We start from the raw sequence: 19065 nt of genomic DNA, 5'->3' as shown, positions 1-19065 counted from the left end.
CATAATTTTGAGTCGCCGACAGGTCCAGATATTTAGCATGCCAATACTTCATCGGCGACACTCTAATGTGAACTCGGCATTAGAGTGATAAACTCCCAACCCCCAATATCATCTGTGTGATGAAAATTTTGTTAATGACCCACCTTTGTGTGTTTCGGTAATTTATTTGTTATTATTATTATTATTATTATTATTATTATTATTATTATTATTATTATTATTATTATTATTATTATTATTATTATTTTAACGCGATAAGGATTTTGTATTAATCACATGTGTTAAAGCATTAACGTTGACAACCCTAGTTATAACTAAATGAGTGATATGTTTATAAACATGTTCTTTATTCCCTAACATACAGGAACTCTGGAGTCTTCATTACACACACACAGATGTTCATCACACCCTGAATTTAAAAGAAAAAACATGTGAATAAATCAGCACAAAATGGACTGTGGTACTTTATGATCAACAGCATGTTATCATCTCTGCTCCAAGAGATGAAATAGTTAATAGTGGAATAGTTATCCAACAGCAACGTGAAAGATTAGTGGATCTATGCATGCCAAGACGCATGAAAGCTGTGATTGAAAATACCACACAGCCATTAATGTCTAAACCGTTGGCAACAAAAGTGACTACACCCCTAAGTGGAAATGTTCAAATTGGGCCCAATTAGCCATTTACCCTCCCCAGTGTCATGAGTTACAAGGTCTCAGGTGTGAATGGGGAGCAGGTGTGTTAAATTTGGTGTTATCGCTCTCACACCCTCTCATACTGGTCACTGGAAGTTCAACATGGGACCTCATGGCACAGAACTCTCTGAGGATCAGAAAAAAGAATAGTTGCTCTACATAAAGATGGACTAGGCTATAAGAAGATTGCCAAGACCCTGAAACTGAGTTGCATCCATACTGTGGATTTACAGGACAGGTTCCACTCAGAACAGGCCTCACCATGGTCCACCAAAGAAGTTGAGTGCACGTGCTCAGTGTCATATCCGGAGGTTGTTTTTGGGAGATAGACGTATGAGTGCTGCCAGCGTTGCTGCAGAGGTTGAAGGGGTGGGGGGTCAGCCGGTCAGTGCTCAGACCATACGCCACACACTGCATCAAATTGGTCTGCATGGCTGTCGTCCCAGAAGGAAGCCTCTACTAAAGATGATGCACAAGAAAGCCCGCATACAGTTTGCTGAAGACAAGCAGACTAAGGACATGGATTACTGGAACCATGTCCTGTGGTCCAATGACACCAAGATAAACTTATTTGGTTCAGATGGTGTCAAGCGTGTGTGGTGGGAGTGTCCTGGTCTGGGCCTGCATGAGTGCTGCCGGCACTGAGGAGCTACAGTTCATTGAGGGAACCATGAATGCCAACATGTACTGTGACATACTGAAGCAGAGCATGATCCCCTCCCTTCAGAGACTGGGCCACAGGGCAGTATTCCAACATAATAACAACCCCAAACACACCTCCAAGACCACCACTGCCTTGGTGATGGACTGGCCAAGCATGTCTCCAGACCTAAACCCTATTGAGCATCTGTGGGGCATCCTCAAATGGAAGGTGGGGGAGCACAAGGTCTCTAACATCTGTGATGTCATCATGGAGGAGTGGAAGAGGACTCCAGTGGCAACCTGTGAAGCTCTGGTGAACTCCATGCCCAAGAGGGTTAAGGCAGTGCTGGAAAATAATGGTGGCCACACAAAATATTGACACTTGGGGCCCAATTTGGACATTTCCACTTAGGGGTGTATTTACTTTTGTTGCCAACGGTTTAGACATTAATGGCTGTGTGTTGAGTTATTTTGAGGGGACAGCAAATTTACACTGTTATACAAGCTGGACACTCACTACTTTCATTGCAGCAGAGGGGCATTTCTTCAGTGTTGTCAAATGAAAAGATATAATAAAATATTTACAGAAATGTAAAGGGGTGTACTCACTTTTGTGAGATACTGTATAAATAGTAAATCCAGAGAAACTGATAATTTTGCAGCAATCTCTTAATTTTTCCAGAGCTGTAGTAAATTTTTCTAAAAGTTCTTTTATTTCCTAATCTGATATTTATTGGAAACATAGATTAATGTATAAAATAATGATAATGAGGTTCAACTTTTATTAAAAGTCTTTACTCACCTCAGAGTCTGTAGTTTGTTATGTTCATCATCCTTAAGAGCAGAGAGCAGCTTCACTCCTGAGTTTCCTAGATTATTCTCAGCCAGGCACAGTTGTCTCAGTTGTGAGGGGTTTGATCTCAGAGCTGAAGTGAGAGCAGCACAGCCTTCATCTGAGATACCACAATTATACAACCTGCAGAGAGACACAATGACACTCTCTTCACTGGTTGTACACAACCAAAATCCTGCAGTGTGAAAGGAGCTCTGACTGAAATATACAGTACCTCAGCAATGACCTACAGCCAATGAGAGAGCAAGATACAGGGCAGCAGGCAGTTCGGGGAGAAGTTATAGACCACAATATCAACAAGCACAGCTTCGGTTGGAGTACGATATTATAGTCTAATACAGTTAATAGGCTTTTATCAGAAAATTTAAAATTTACAATTACATTTATACATTACAATTACAACAGAAATAAAGCAGAAACATTTGCTTGACCAGCCGCATCAGCAGCAGCACATTGCAAAATTATTCATTTGTTCAATTCTACAAAACGCACAATTGTTGCACCCCACAAACAACATCTGTCTCGAGAACTTTTGCAGGGTAATATTTCCAGTCTCCCGCGGGAACTCTGACATCACGTGTGATCTTGCGTTGTTTCCTTATTATTTCTGCCATACGTTCGGTTGTGAAATGTAGTTTGTGGAGCAGACAGAGTTGTCTGGGATTCTTCCTATTGTGAAGTCATGCAGTGTGAAACCTCCTGTCTCCGATTCATCATGCAGTGTGAACACAGCAGCGACTGATTGCTACCCTAGATAGTCGTGTAGTGTGAAATCAACAGTGATCCGATGACCCGGCATAACAGTCTACACCTGACCGGAGCTCAAGGCAATTTCCTCATATTGCAATTAATGCTATGCTGCTGCAATACTTGCAATAAACATTACTGAGGGAATGCTGCCACACACTTGACAGAATAAGTAATGCTTCCAAATTAACTATATACATACTTGATTCCTCGAGGGCCTTTTGTAAACCCAGTTATATATCTCATCAAAATCAGATGAAATATATAAATAGTCTAGATAAAGTGTTAAAGATACAAAAGACTGGATGACCTATAATTTTCTATTATTAAATTCTAATAAGACAGATATATTACTTATAGGTCCGAAAACCAGTACACAAAAATGTTCACAATACAGCTTTCATTTAGAAGAATGTACTGTTACTGCTAGCTTAACAGTGAAATACCTGGGTGTAATATTACACAGCAACTTGTCCTTTGAAAATCATATCGCCTATATTACAAAACCAGCCTTATTCCACCTTAGAAATATTGCTATATCTTATCTGTATCTGATGCAGAAAAGCTAGTTCATGCATTCATGACCTCCAGACTGGACTATTGTAATGCATTACTAGGTGGTTGTCCTGCATCTTCAATAAACAAGCTACAGTTCGTCCAGAATGCAGCCTCCAGAGTTCTTACCAGATCAAGAAAATATGATCATATAACCCCAATATTATCATCCCTGCACTGGTTTGCAAACTATTTCTACCTACTTGCAAGACTCTAAATGGTTTAACAGCCTACCATCTGTCACACTCTCGGATATCACAAAACTCTTCTGACTTCTGGTATTTCCCAAAATATCTAGTAAAGTGGGTAGAGCATTTCCATATTTAGCTCTTAAACTTTGAAATAGTCTTCCTGACAGTGTTTGGGACTCGAACACACTCTCCCATTTTAAGTGTAGATTAAAGTAATATCTCTTTATCCAGGCATGCACATAATACATCCCATAACCTTGTGCTCTAGTACATCTGATCAAATGCACATTATCATCTAGTGCTTGCTAATATTATGAACAGCAGCTATGCGAATACCTCTCCAGAGGTGGACAGTAACAAAGTACATTTACTTGAGTACCGTACTTAAGTACATTTTCTGAGTATCTGTACTTTACTTGAGTATTATTTTTTTCTGAAAACTTGTTACTTTAACTTCACTACATTTGAAAGACAAATATTGTACTTTTTACTTTTTTTGATTTCTTTTCACTCTGTAGCATCATGTGTTGTGAAGTTTTCCATCATTTTTTGAACGGCGCAGTGTGCGCATCCATGGCTATACTTAGACAGTATGTTCCAGTTTTTAGAAAAGAGTAAAGATTCTTTGCGTTTTAAATGTTTGCTTTGTTTACCGAAAAAAAAAACCACATGGCAGCCTACAAAAACTCTCCATCCAACCTGTGGAAGCATATTGAGGCATTTATAACATTCATGGAGGCAGGATTCCTCCTTTGTCTCCAGTCTCGTTGTGGGGTCAGGGGTTATCCAGAGCCATCAGACATCCCGGAGCCTGGCTCCCATGAGTTACAGCATGTAGGTATAATGAAGCAACTATAAGCAGTGAGGCCCAGTTGTGAGCTGTGTAATGGTTTATTGAGTTTTGAGAAGGATGCAACTGACCCCAAGAGCAAGTGATCTGACCTGGAGACGCTACATTACACTAGGCTGAGAATTAGGCATGGACGCTAGTAGAGTGGAGGCATTCAGCAAATAATGAGTGAGTTCAGGTGTACACGCAAAAGAGAGTGCTCCTAATTTAAGTGTCTTCATATATTTTTACAGAAATAAAGAAGATTAGACCATGCCAAGGAAGATTAGACCATGATTTATCATTAATGTTTTAAAATAAAAGCTTACTCCAGTCTCTCCAGTTTACAGTGAGGATTCTCCAGTGCAGCAGAGAGACTCTTCACTCCTGAGTCTCCTAGACTATTCTCAGACAGATTCAGTTCTCTCAGGTGTGAGGGGTTTGATCTCAAGGCTGAAGTCAGAGCAGCACAGCCTTCATCCGAGACATCACACTTACACAACCTGTAGAGAGACACAATGACACACTCTTCATCAACAGATTTTTATCTTGGTTTAAGACTTAATGTGTTCGCAAAATGATTTTATTATTCAGAATGATGAGGATTTCATATAACCTCTTTATTCAAATTAACAATGTCATTAAAATTGATCACACTGAGTGCTAGATTTAGTTCTCTTTCGAGGGAACTTGATACTGCATCATGGCTGACACTATGGGAATGCTTATATGTGGAAGTTGTGTCTGAAGCTCTGTGTGAAATCACACCGATTTATCAATTCGGGTAGGTCAAGTGATGACAAGAGTGTGACAGCAAGACCATAAAAGGGCATCTACATCACATTACTCCAGATTCTTTGTCTTCAGGAAGCTCTCTGTGTATGTTTATGTCGATTGTATGTCCTATCTCAGATCATGCATTTCACAGGTCAAGTAAGTGGAGGCGGAACAAGAGAGGGTGTTCCCCTTTCTCTTGTGCTCTCTTCTGACTCGGATTTCCCCGCTTTGCCTCTGGGAGCTCATTTTGCGATTTCTTCCGACCTGGACAAGGAATTATTGTCCTCATCCAACTCTCAGTTGCTCAATGTGGGCGATGATGAGTGGTATGTCACCGAATTGCTTCTTGAGAGAAAGCAATCAGTGGTGTTTATGCTGTTGAGTTTCATATTCAAGATTCAAGAGGCTTTATTGTCATTTCAACCAAATATAGCTGACGCAGTACATAGTGAAATTAAACACTGTTTCTCCAGGACCTGGTGCTACATAAACATACAACATAAAGATCAAATATGAAAAAAAACAACACATAGCTAGGACCAAAGTTTTGTCCTAGCCACATAAAATTCAAAGTGTGCAACTAGGTGTAAACAGTGCAAAGACAATACAGTGCAAAAACAGCAGGTACAAAAAGAAAACACGAAGACAGCACACTTAGCACTGAAAAAGAAAAAGAACATGTGTAGTGAAATGTAAAAAATGAAATGGAATAAAATGAAATGATGTACAGAGTAGCAGCAGTTGAGGTAGTGCAAATAGAAATAGGCATAAACATAAATATAAACATAGCAGCGTAATGAAATAATAACAGGATTTGAGGTAGTGCAATAAGTAGTGAACAATATAAGTTATGTGTGTGTGTCCACACAGGTGAAAAAGAGAGTGCGTGTGTATGTATGTGTGTGACAGAGACAGAGAGTTTTGTATAGTTCAGATCTCTTCAGTCTCTTCAGTTCTGGGTGTATGTGAGTGTGTGTTTTTTGGAATTCAGTCCTGAGTGTTGAGGAGCCTGATGGCTTGAGGAAAGAAACTGTTACGCAGTCTGATTGTGATGACCCGAATGCTCTGGTAACTCTTTCCAGATGGCAGGAGGGTGAAGAGTGTGTGTAAAGGGTGTGTGGGGTCATCCACAATGCTGTTTGCTTTGTGGATGCAGCGTGCAGTGTAAATGTTCGTGTGCAGAGGGGAGAGAGATTCCGATGATTTTTTTCAGCTATCCTCACTATCCACTGAAGGGTCTTGTGATCCGAGACGGTGCAGTTCCCAAACCAGGCAGTGATGCAGCTGCTCAGGACGCTCTCGCTGGTCGCTCTGTAGAACACAGTCAGGATGGGGGAAGGGAGATGGGCTTTCCTCAGCCTCCTCAGGAAGTAGAGGTGCTGGTGGGCTTTCTTGGTGATGGAGCTGGCGTTGAGTGACCAGGTGAAGTTCTCTGCCAGATAAACACCAAGGAATTTGGTGCTCTTGATGATCTCCACAGAGGATCCGCCAATAAACAGCGGAGAACGGTCACTCTGTGCTCTCCTGAAGACAACAACCATCTCTTTAGTCTTGTCGACGTTCAGGGAGAGGTTGTTGGCTCTGCACCAGGCTGTTAGCTGTTGCACCTCCTCTCTGTATGCTGACTCGTCGTTCTTGCTGATGAGACCCACCACGGCCGTGTCATCGGCAAACTTAATGATGTGGATGGAGCTGTGCATTGCTGCACAGTCGTGAGTCAGCAGAGTGAACAGCAGTGGACTGAGCACACAGCCCTGAGGAGCTCCAGTGCTCAGTATGGTGGTACAGATGCTGTTCCTGAAATGCAGGATCCAGTTGCAGAGAGAGGTGTTCAGGCCCAGCAGGCTCAGCTTCTCAATCAGCTGCTGAGGGATGATTGTGTTGAATGCTGAACTGAAGTCTATGAACAGCATTTGTACATATGAGTCCTTACAGTCCAGGAGTGTGAGGGCCAGATAGAGGGTTGTGGTGATGGCATCATCCATGAAGAGGTTAGGACGATACGCAAACTGTAAGGGGTCCAGTGAGGGTGGTAGTTGTGACTTGATGTGCCTCATGACGAGCCTCTCGAAGCATTTCATCACGATTGGTGTGAGTGCGATGGGACGACAGTCATTGAGGCAGGAACCGTAGACAATGGAGCTGCTCAGGGAGATGTTGAAGATGTCAGTGAAGACAACTGCTAGCTGCTCTGCACTCCCATTCCTGCCAGGAATGTTGTCTGGTCCAGCAGTCTTCCATGGGTTAACTCTGCATAGAGTTCTCTTCACATCAGCTGTGGTGAGACAGAACACCTGGTCATTAGGAGGAGGGATGGTCTTCCTTGCTGTTATGTTGTTCTGTGCCTCAAACTGAGTGTAGAAGTCAGTCAGTGTGTCTGGGAGGGAGGCATCACTGTCACAAGCAGGTGATGTTGTCCTGTAGTTGGTGATCACCTGGATGCCCTTCCACATGCGCCAGGAGTCACCTATGTCCTGGAAGTGGCCATAGATTCTCTGGGCATGTGCATGCTTCGCCTCTCTGATGGTTTGGGACAGTTTGATCCTTGCTGTTTTTAAGGCCACCCTGTCCCCTGCTCTGAAGACAGAGTCTCTCGACTTCAGGAGAACACGCACTTTTGCAGTCATCCACGGCTTCTGGTTGGAGTGTGTGCTGATGGTCTTGGAGACGGTCACATCATTGATGCACTTCCCGATGTAGCTGGTCACTGATGCCGTGTACTCCTCCAAGTCGATAGAGTCACTAAGCTCATTCTGTGTTCACTTGCTGGTATTTCCTGCCAAGCACTTGTGCTACATAGCTTGAGTTCTGCATCTGTTGAGGCAGCACGCTGGATTTGTCATTGTTTCATGGCTTTGTGAATTCCTTTTGTCGTTTAAGCTGACTTTCGCCTCGCCTCTGAGAGCTCGCTTTGCAATTTCTCCCAACCTAGATTAGGATATAATGCTATCTGCATCAGACTCTGAGGAGCTCAATGTGGGCAACAAGTAGCAAACAGCATTTGAATTGCTACCGCATTCTTTGGTGTTCAAAAAGCTCCTGGAGGTGATCGCTGTTGCTAAGCTTAGCTTAGTTTGGCATGATGAAAGGTTAGTGTTGTTCGCTATGAGCTTGACAATCGCTATGACTTACTTCACTCCACTTTTCACCTCAATTCAGGCATCTCCCACTTTTTTCCATACCTACACACTGAGATGTTGAGGTTAATAATCCTTATTCTGCCTGACTGTTTTCCTCAGCCACTGCTGACTATTCAACCATTGTAGACTTTGATGAACAGGGGTATGTGGCGATGCCTAGGGTTGAAGAGACGCTTGCAGCTATCTCTCCCCTTCATTGGCTGCATGGTAAAAGTCTGCATTCCCACTGAGGCCCTGTCGGGCCACATCGGCATTGTAGAGAAGGCCTACAATGCTGCAGGTTAAGCCGTTGCGGTGTTGCACACAAGGGCATACCGAGCTGACCTGCTAAAGGAGCTCATCTGTGGGAAGGGGCTCATCAATGAGATCTAAACTCCACCAGGCCAGAGATTTAGCCCTCTGTGCCACAAAGCAGATGGCCCATGTCATTGTCTATTTTATCTTCGGGTGCATCACAATGGGTTCTGTGGGAAAAGGCTACGGAATCCAGTTTGCCTACCATTCTCCTTCTTTCACTATTGTTAACACAGACCTCTTTCAACAGACGCCCCCCTCTCAGGCTGGGAAGCAACCCTAGATGGCCGCCCTGCCCTTGGCATTTAGAAGGGCTCCTGTCCCCCACTGTGCCCTGTGCCTTTCTCTTTTCCCTTCTGGATTGTGCTTCTTGGGAGATTCCTGTCAGGAGGAGCCTCCCCTCTCAGGTACATGGGCAATTCTCCACCCCCGCCCTGAGATTTAGATCTTCTGGTCTGGCCCAAAGGGGGATCAGCTCTTAGACACCAACCGAGGTTGTGGAGACTATTTTGAACTTTTTCCTCTGGTGTAATTGGCATTGTCAGGATCTATTTCACTACCCTGTTAGTACAGTGTGAGAGTTCCTGTAGACATGCCTCTTGGACCGCCTATCACCCTCTACATTGAAATACACTTAGCAGCTATAGCTGTGAGTCATGTGGCTGTTAACTGGTCTCTCACCTCCTGCACAGTGCCAGGTGGCTGAAGCTTTCCTGTAGACTGTGTCTCCCCTACTGGGACCTCTCAGTGGTACTGGATGATCTTCTCCAAGTCCCCTTTGAGCCAATGGTGTCAGCCTCTGAGAAGTTTCTGACCCGTGAAACAGCTCTGATATAAGAGCTTTCTGCAGGCCTTCTGCGCTCCGCTCAATGAGCTGTGCCCAGTTTGAGTTCTTGAGACTTACGCCTATTGCTTGAGAGCAAGTCCTCTCCATTTTCATGCAGTGCCGAATTCCCTTTGAAAGGGAACTACACCAGTTTACTTATGTAACCCAGTTCCCTGGAAAGGGAACGAGATGCTGTGTCACTTCCTTCAGACAAGTACAAGCTGGAGCAATATGATGTAGATGCCCTTTTATGGTCTTGCTGGCATGTACCGCTTCGTCACATGACCTACCCCAACTGATAAAATGGCGTGATATCACACAGAGCTTCAGACACAACTTCCACATAGAAGCTTTCCCAAAGCATCAGCCATGACACAGCATCTCATTCCTTTCTCAGGGAACTGGGTTACATACATAACCTGGTGTAGGTTTTCTCATCTGTTGTGTATGATATTAAAGCTGAAGCAGCTGAAGCTGAACAGAGAACAGCAGACTGACCATCAACTTCCCAAGTGAATTTCCGTTTGGGATGAATAAAGTATCTATCTAACTTCAATCAAAGAGAGTGAGAGAATTGACTTGTAGGCAATTTGTCTTATTGTGGACTGAGTAACTCACACTAGGTGTTCATAAATCAGGACAGCACACAAGACTGTGGACTTACATGATTTCTATACATAACACTGAAAGCATAGACAGAAATCACATTGCCTTCACAGCAGTCCTACTGTGTTACAGTCATCAGTTTCTCAATTTGTTCTTTTTGGTTTTCTCTGTTAAATAAAGGTAAAAGTGAATTAACAAATTACAGATATTCATTTTTAATTTTAATATTATGACCACCTGCCTAATATTGTGTTGGTCCCCCTTTTGCTGTCAAAACAGGCCTGACCCCTCCAGGCATGGACTCCACTAAATCCCTGAGGGTGTGCTGTAGTATCTGGCAGCAAGACGTTAGCAGCAGATCCTTTAAGTCCTCCAAGTTGCCAAGTGAGGAATTTGGTAGCCAAGTCTACACCTTCACATGGATTCCCAGAAAAACATTGCCCAAAGCATGACACTGCCTACGCCGGCTTGGCTTCTTCCCATAGTGCATCCTAGTCTCATGTGTTCCCAAAGTAAGTGATGCACATGCACCCAGCCATCCATGTGATTTAAAAGAAAATGTGATTTATCAGAGCAATCCACCTTCTTCCATTGCTCCGTGGTCCATTTCTGATGCTCACGTGTCCATTGTTGGCATTTTTGGCCCTGATTGGTTTGCAGTAACAATCTGTGATGTACTGTGCATTATGACACCTTTCTATCTGAACCAGCATTAACTTCTTCAGCAATTTGAACAGCAGCTCATCTGTTGGATTGGACCATATGGGCCAGCCTTCACTCCCCACATGCATCAGTGAGCCTTGGCTGCCCATGACCCTGTTGCTGGTTCACCACTGTTCCTTCCTTGGACCACTTTTGATAGATACTGACCACTGCAGACCGGGAACACCCCACAAGAGCTGCAGTTTTGGAGATGCTCTGATCCAGTTGCTAGCGATCACAAACCCATGTTAAATTTGCTTGCATCCTTACACTTGCCCATCAACCTTGAGGACAAAAATTCACTTGCTGCCCAATATATCCCACCAACAAATATGTGCCATGATGAGGAGACAGTCAGTGTTATTCACTTCACTTGTCAGTGGTCATAATGCACTTATTGACACCCTCCATTAGGATGGTAAAACACAGAAGATCATTGCTGAAAGGGCTGACTGTTCACAGAGTGCTGTAAGTTGACTGGAAGGGCAAAATGTGGTAGGAAAAGGTACACAAGCAACAGGGATTACCACAGCTTTGAGAAGATATGTATTTGAACATTAAAATTTAATTTGTTTTCCCTGCTTCAAACAGATCTTTCTTGAGATGATCAGACTGTCAGTAATCAGACCTAAAACAGAGTCAGAGTCTAGTTAATTTCTGGAGAAGTTGTTAGTTTATTGGTGTATTATTTTAAACCCAGACTGTAAAAGTGTAAATGCTTTATTCAGTATTGACAAGAACAACTGTTACTGTGTTTTAATTATACAGAATGTGTAATTACACAGAATCTCTTTTTATGACTTGGATAAAGATTAAACCATGATTTGACATTAATGTTTCAAAATTTGATCATACCTCAGTGTCTCCAGTTTACAGTGAGGATTCTCCAGTACAGCAGAGAGACTCTTCAATCCCGAGACTCCTAGTTTATTATTGGACAAATCTAGGTCTCTCAGGTGTGAGGGGTTTAATCTCAAAGCTAATGTTAGAGCAGCACAGCCTTCATCTGAGACACCACATTCACACAACCTGTAGAGAGACACAATGACACACTCTTCATTTCTTCAAATGATTTTCAAACAGATTTTTATCTTGATTTAAGACTTCTTTTTTAAGATGATGTGTATTTTATGAGGATGATTTACTATGACCTATTTACTATAATTAACCAATTAATTAAAAACATTCATACTGAGCATTTTATTTAGCTTCTCTCTTCTGTTAAGTGTGATATAAAACTTGCAGCAGCTAAAGCTGAACAGAAATAAAATACTATTTCCCACCTCAATGTCTCCAGTTTACAGTGAGGATTCTCCAGTACAGCAGAGAGACTTTTCACTCCTAAGTCTCCTAGTTTATTACAGGACAGATCCAGGTATCTCAGGTGTGAGGGGTTTGATCTCAAAGCTGAAGTCAGAGCAGCACAGGCTTCATATGAGAGACCACAATTAAACAACCTGTAGGGAGACACACATGTTGATGACAATCTTCATCAAAAGATTTCTTTTTCATCTCTTGACCAATTACATAAATATAGCTGCAAACAGCACTGATGGGGACTAAGCACCTCAGGGCATGGGGGTTTAAACCTGTTTTTTTAGTATAAAACACCAAAGTGGCTACATTTCACTGAACATGATGTGTTCCACCCAGGTCTCCTGGTAACCACATGCACTGACTTTTATGCCAATGAACAGAAGCATCGCAGAGATATGGCCACTTTTCCTTAATGGCACATTCAAGGGCAAATTTACCATAACTCTATGAGGACATGGTTAAATATGATTTTGACAAATTCAATGATGTATAAAACACAAAATGGCTGATATGAAGATTTCAAGATCCCAAAGAGAGGATTCTTAACTTTCATGAAGCATAAGAAATGTAGCTGAAATATCTGCTTTGGTGCCAGAGTAAAGAGGAATGTTTTTATTGGTAGAGCACCACCAAGAAGCCAAACTTGGAGCATTGTCATGATTGCTAAAACCAACAAAGTATACAATGTTTGGCATTGCTCCAACAAAGTACCCCTGAGATATGATTTATTTCATGTTTTGGTGTCATAAGAATGAAAATTCTTTGGACAACAGCAGTCAATAAGCTGAAAGAGGTTGGTTTATTTGCTAGTTATAGTGCACACACACACCTAACCCTAAGTGAAAATAAACTCCCAGCTCCAAGCTGTCTACACCCACTATGGGTAAATGCAAAAAACGTACCAAGAACAATTAGCTTGCTGAAAGCCACCAACCAGCAGCTGATGCAGTTTATCTGAGGTCTTTCCTCACCTGGAGCTGGTCTGGTAAAAATAGCATCGCCTGAAAAAATTGATGGAACTGTGGATAAGTGCCAAGGTGTGCATTATGACCTGTGTTCCATGTGGGATTAAATTTGACTATCCAGGCAGAACTAGCATGTAAGGATGAGTCTATGACTCTTTCCCAATTTATTAATCTAATCATCAGGCTCAACAATCTTAACTGTAGTAGGCTGTCCTTCAGTCCACCCCAGCCACACCCTCCCAGAATGTCCAGTGCCCATGCAGGTGGGCAAGGCCGGGTGACTTCAGAGAAGCATCAGTGCAGGCTTCACCAACATTTGTGCTTCTACTGCAGGCATCTAGGACAACTATGCACCCAAATAAGAGTTCCCAGACCCACTAAGGTGAGAATGACCTCCCATGTTTTTCGTTACTAGCTTATTTATTCCATTTTGATCAGGTGCATCATGTTTCAGCCCTCGTATATTCTGGTTCTGCCGTAAACATCATTTATCAACAATTGGTCCTTGATCATTGTCTCCCTATTATACCATGCACTGCAGCCTTAAGCATTACAGCAGAAGACAAACCTATTGGTGACTGATATATAACGCACCAAACAACTCTCTAATGGATCCAGGTTGGGCTATTACACACAGAGGAGGTCATCTTATTTGTCATTTCCTCTCCATTGCATCCCCTCATCTTGGGATACCCATGGCTGACCATGCACAACCCACATTGCATTTATTGGCACATGAAGGGAACTCACTAACTGGTCTCCTTACTGTCTTGAACACTGCCTTTCTCTGTAGGCTATTCACTTTTTCTGCATGACCACAAGGATTGAGAGTCCAGAATCCAGGAAGACCACAAGCGCCCCAATGAAATACTTAGATCTGATGGAAGAAGGCCACTCAGCTGCTGCTTTGTCAACCATGAGACTGCACCATCGACACCCTTGACTATCCAACGCCTCACCTGCCAAGAGCAGAATTTACCTGTTTCCATCCATGAAACTCAAGTTATGGTTGACTATATTGAAGAATGATTAGCTTCTGGATTCATCAGTCTTTAAACCTCTACGGCCATGGAAAGCCTCTTCTTTGTTGAGAAAAAAGATGGTGGTCTCTGCCTGTGTACTGACTATATGGGACTAAACACCATCACAATGAAATAATCACACACTCGTCCCACTCGTCCCATCAGCTTTGGAAAAATTCTATGAAGCTAGCATCTTCAGCAAGCTCCTATGACCTTATTCATGTAAGGGAGGAAGATGAGTAGAAAACAGCATTCATCTCCACCAGGGGGCACCATGAGTTATACCATATGGCTTGGCCAATGCTTCAGCTTCATGTGTGTGCAGACATTTTAATCACTAAAACGCAAAACTTAAAAATAAAATAAAAAATTTGATCTGCATGTTGTACTGTAGTACTGCACATAACATTTCAGGTGAAACAACTCATTTCAAGTATAAAACTCCTGCCTTTAGTGAGTTATTGTGACTCTCAGATAGATGATCTCACCTCAGTGTCTCCACTTTACAGTGAGGATTCTCCAGTCCAGCAGAGAGACTCTTGACTTCTGAGTCTCCTAGAATACTCCAGGGCATACTAAGTGTTTTCACACTCAGATGCAGTTTCGTCAAATTGGAGGTTTCTGATCTGAGTGCTGAGACCAGCATTGACCAACTTTTCACTCCAAGTGATTTACAGCTAATACTGAAGGAAATAAAATAAAACATAATGAACTCACACTAGTGCAAATTATCAAACACGTCCTCAAAGCCTTTGCTGAACCTTCTCATTCTCATAAATGCTGAAAGTACAAACACCAGTTAGACAATATGATTAAAGGGACACTGAAGCCATCATCTAAAACGGAACCACTAATACATCTGTTGTAAACATCCTGTAGCTAAAATGGATAAAGTTAGTGTTAAATACAGCTAACTAGCTAATAAGGTTAACCCAACCCCCCCTCCCCCCTCACCCCAAACACAGGGTTATCTCTCTCTTTTCTATTAAATAATCCATCAAATGTAATAGAACCATTTCTTGTATGATTACAGATGTTGTTAAAATAACACAGTCATAAATAAAATTAATCTAGCCATCATATCATCAGTACTCAGCCCGTGGAAATTGGGCTACTGTTGGTCGAAGAAGTAGAGGAGGGAGAAGAGTGTGTAGACAGAAGGAAAAGAGGAAAAGTAAGAGTGTAGGACTGAGAATAGGAACTCTGAATGTTGGTACTATGACAGGGAAAGGTAGAGAGCTGGCTGATATGATGGACAGAAGGAAGGTGGATATACTGTGTGTACAGGAGACCATGTGGAAGGGTAGCAAGGCTTGTAGTATAGGAGCAGGATTCAAGCCGTTTTATTATGGTGTGGATAGTAAGAGAAATGGGGTAGGTGTGGTCCTGAAGGAGGAGTTTGTGAGGAATGTTCTGGAGGTGAAGAGAGTGTCAGACAGGATGATGAGTCTGAAGTTAGAAGAAGGGGTTCAAGTTAATGTTGAATGTTGTTAGTGGTTATGCCCCACAGGTAGGTTGTGTGTTAGAGGAGAAAGAGAGATTCTGGAGTAAATTGGATGAGGTGAAAGAGAGTATAGTAGAAGCAGATTTTAATGGACATGTTGGTGAGGGGAACACAGGTGATAAGGAGGTGATGGGCAAGTTTGGAGTTAAGGAAAGGAACTTTGAAGGGCAGATGGTAGTGGACTTTGCTAGGAGGATGGATATGGCTGTGGTTAACACTTATTTTCAGAAGAGGGAGGAGCATAGAGTGACTTACAAGAGTGGAGGTAGGAGCACACAGGTAGACTACATCCAATGTAGAAGAGGCAATCTGAAAGAGATTAGTGACTGTAAAGTGGTAGTGGGAGAGAGTGTAGCCAGACAGCATAGGATGGTGGTGTGTAGGATAAATTTGATGGTCTGTCAGAAGAAGAGGTCAAAGATAGAGAAGAAAACCTTTTGGTGGAAGCTGAAAAAGGAGGAATGCTGTGAGGAATTTAGACAGAAGTTGAGGCAGGCTCTCTGGTGATCAGGCAGTGCTGCCAGATGACTGGGAAACTACAGCAGAAGTGATCAGGGAGACAGGAAGGAAGGTGCTGGGTATGTCATCTGGAAGGAGGAAAGAAGATAAGGAGACTTGGTGGTGGAATGAGGAAGTTCAGGATAGTATTCAAAGGAAGAGGTTAGCCAAGAAGAAGTGGGACATGGATACAACATGGAGAATAGACAGGAATACAAGGACTTACAGTGCAGAGTGAAGAGGGAGGTGTCTAAGGTCAAGCAGAAGGCATATGACGAGTTGTACACTAGGTTAGACACTAGAGAACGAGACTTGTACAGGTTAGCTAGGCAGAGGGATCGAGACGGGAAGGAGTTAAGTGCAGTTATTAAGGATAGAGATGCAAAGGTGCTCACAAGTGAGGAGAGTGTAAAGAGGAAATGGAAAGAGTACTTTGAAGAGCTGATGAATGAGGAAAATGAGAGGGAAAAAAGAGTAGAAGGGGTAAACTCTGTGGAACAGAAAGTAAATAAGATTAGAAAGGTTGAAGTCAGGAAGGCTTTGAAGAGGATGAAAAGTGGAAAGCCAGTCCTGATGACATCCCGGTGGAGGTCTGGAAGTGTCTGGGATAAGCAACAGTAGAATTTTTAACCAGTTTGTTTAACAGGGTTTTAGAGAGTGAGAAGATGCCTGAGGAATGGAGAAAAAGTGTATTAGTGCCAATATTTAAGAATAATTGTGATGTGTTGCAGCAAGGACAGGGGGATAAAGTTGATGAGCCATACAATGAAGCTATGGGAAAGAGTAGTGGAAGCTACAGTGGTGAGGTGAGCTGTAGGTCAGACAGAGGAGTTCAAAGTGGAGCGGAGTGGCACCCTTACTGTGTGTAGTATCTCATGTGTGTGTGGGGGGGGGGTGAGCAAAACTAAATATATTTATTCTATTAATTAGTTTTCTATGAAAAACCATTTCCACCTCATAAATAAAACCTTTAAGTGATTAGAAGAATATGAATAAGAATATTACAAATGCAATAATGAACAAAAACTGCCCTTCAGTCTTATTCATTTGTTCATGCAATTTTTATTCTTTAATTGATCTATTTCTATATTTTTATTAACTACTGCAGCTTATGCATGTAACCCAGTTCCTTGGGAAACTAATGAGATGCTGCACCATGACTGATGCTTTGTGAACATGGCCTGCTAGACTGCCACAGCACAAATTTCTTGGAGGGGAACACCCCTGGCCAAGGCACTGAACAAGGCAATACCTCTAATAGAGTGAGCTCTAACACCTAGAGGCAAAGCAATACCACATGCCTCATAGGCAGTCTTGACCGTGCTGATCGCAAAAAGCCTCCACTTCAGTGCATACAACTTTATAGTGGAGGGAGCCCTAGCATTCAACAGAGTCTCCACCACCTCCGATGAGAGGCCTGCCTCTAGGAACTGGATCCCCTCAGGGGCTCCACATCTCGGGGCATGGGTGTAATATTGCCCCCTGTGCCTGAGAGAGGAGATCTTTCCTGACAGGAATCTCCCAAGGAGTGTCGTCTAAGAGAGAGGCTAGGACTGCGAGTCAAACTTGAGAGGGCCAGTGTGTAGCCACTAGAAGAAGGTGGACTCAATCATTGCACACTCTGGTTAGGACTTTTGGGAGCAGAGCTAGCAGGGGAAAGGCATACAGACATAGCCTCAGCCACATCTGTACCAGAGCATCTGGGCCCAGAGGGGCTGGGTAAAAATGGAATACCACAACAGACAGTGGGTCAACTCCTTGGAGGTAAATAGATCCAGTTCTACATAGCCAAAAATCTGCTAGATGCTCTCCACCACCTGCAGGGGGAGATGCCACTCCCCGGGCCTCAGTACCTGCCTCGACAGGAATTTATGTGCCCTAGCACGAAAAAATCACTTTCAGCAAAAGAAACCTCACCAAACTGAAGAGAGGGCGCGAATGCAAACCGCCCTGATGATTGATATAAGAAACTACTGTAGTGCTGTCTGTGTGTACCAAAACATGGTAGCCCCTAAGGTGAGGTGCAAAAGGGTTTCAATGTTAGAAACACAGCTCTCATCTCCAGGCAATATATGTGCCACTCTAGGCAGGGCGGCCATCCAAGACCACTCCCCAGCCTGCGAGGCATCCATTGAAAGAGTCTTGTGACAATGAAGTGCCCCTAGAGTGGGACCCAAGGTCTTTTCCACATAAGACTGTTACGAAACCTGCAGTGCATATTCCTTATGGCACTGAGGGGATGCCAGCAGGGATGAAAGCCCACACCCTTGAGCCAGAGCTGGAACGGCCTCATGTGAAGCAGACACAAAGGCATAACATTGGCTGCTGCTACCATGAGGCAGAGAGGCTTTGGCCTAGCTGAATAGCTTTCACTGGTGACAGAATAGAAGCCACCCCAGCAGGAGACTAACATGCCGGCATCATTGTGGAATCCCAAACTACCCCAAATAAAGTGGTTCTTTGAGAAGGAGACTTTTCCGGGTTCAGCTTGAGGCCTAAAGACCTCAAATGGGAAAGCACATCATCTTGATGAATGGCCGCCATGGTAATTCAGTACACGGACGCCCTGGAGACGCAGTGCGTGTGTTAATGTGTGTGGTGACAGGGCTAAACCAAAAGGAAGAACACAATACCAAAGGCGAATCTGAGGCACTGTTTTGGCAGAATGCCTACATGAAAATAGGTATCTTTGATGTCTATTGTCACAAACCAGTCCTCCGACATGATTTGTGACACGATAAGTTTGAATGTGAATTTGAACATCTTCAGTGCACAGTTCAGAGCATACTGGTCCAAAGTTGGACACAGCCCAATGTCTTTTTTGGGAATGTCAAAATACTGGCTGTAAATGCCTGAGTTTCGATCTGGTAGGGGAACATGTTCTATGCCTCCTTTCCTC

The 19065-nt window shown here is 43.1% G+C and overlaps 1 pseudogene; it reads right to left on the bottom strand.

Annotated features, from left to right (window-relative positions):
* LOC131370449 (NACHT, LRR and PYD domains-containing protein 3-like) overlaps positions 1 to 19065 on the bottom strand; it is an 87619-nt pseudogene that overhangs the window by 60854 nt on the left and 7700 nt on the right.

Source organism: Hemibagrus wyckioides, linkage group LG19 (assembly GCF_019097595.1).
Source record: "Hemibagrus wyckioides isolate EC202008001 linkage group LG19, SWU_Hwy_1.0, whole genome shotgun sequence".
Lineage (NCBI taxonomy): Eukaryota > Metazoa > Chordata > Actinopteri > Siluriformes > Bagridae > Hemibagrus > Hemibagrus wyckioides.
Note: the sequence above shows the minus strand (reverse complement) of the source record. Positions and strands in the feature narration are given on the sequence as shown.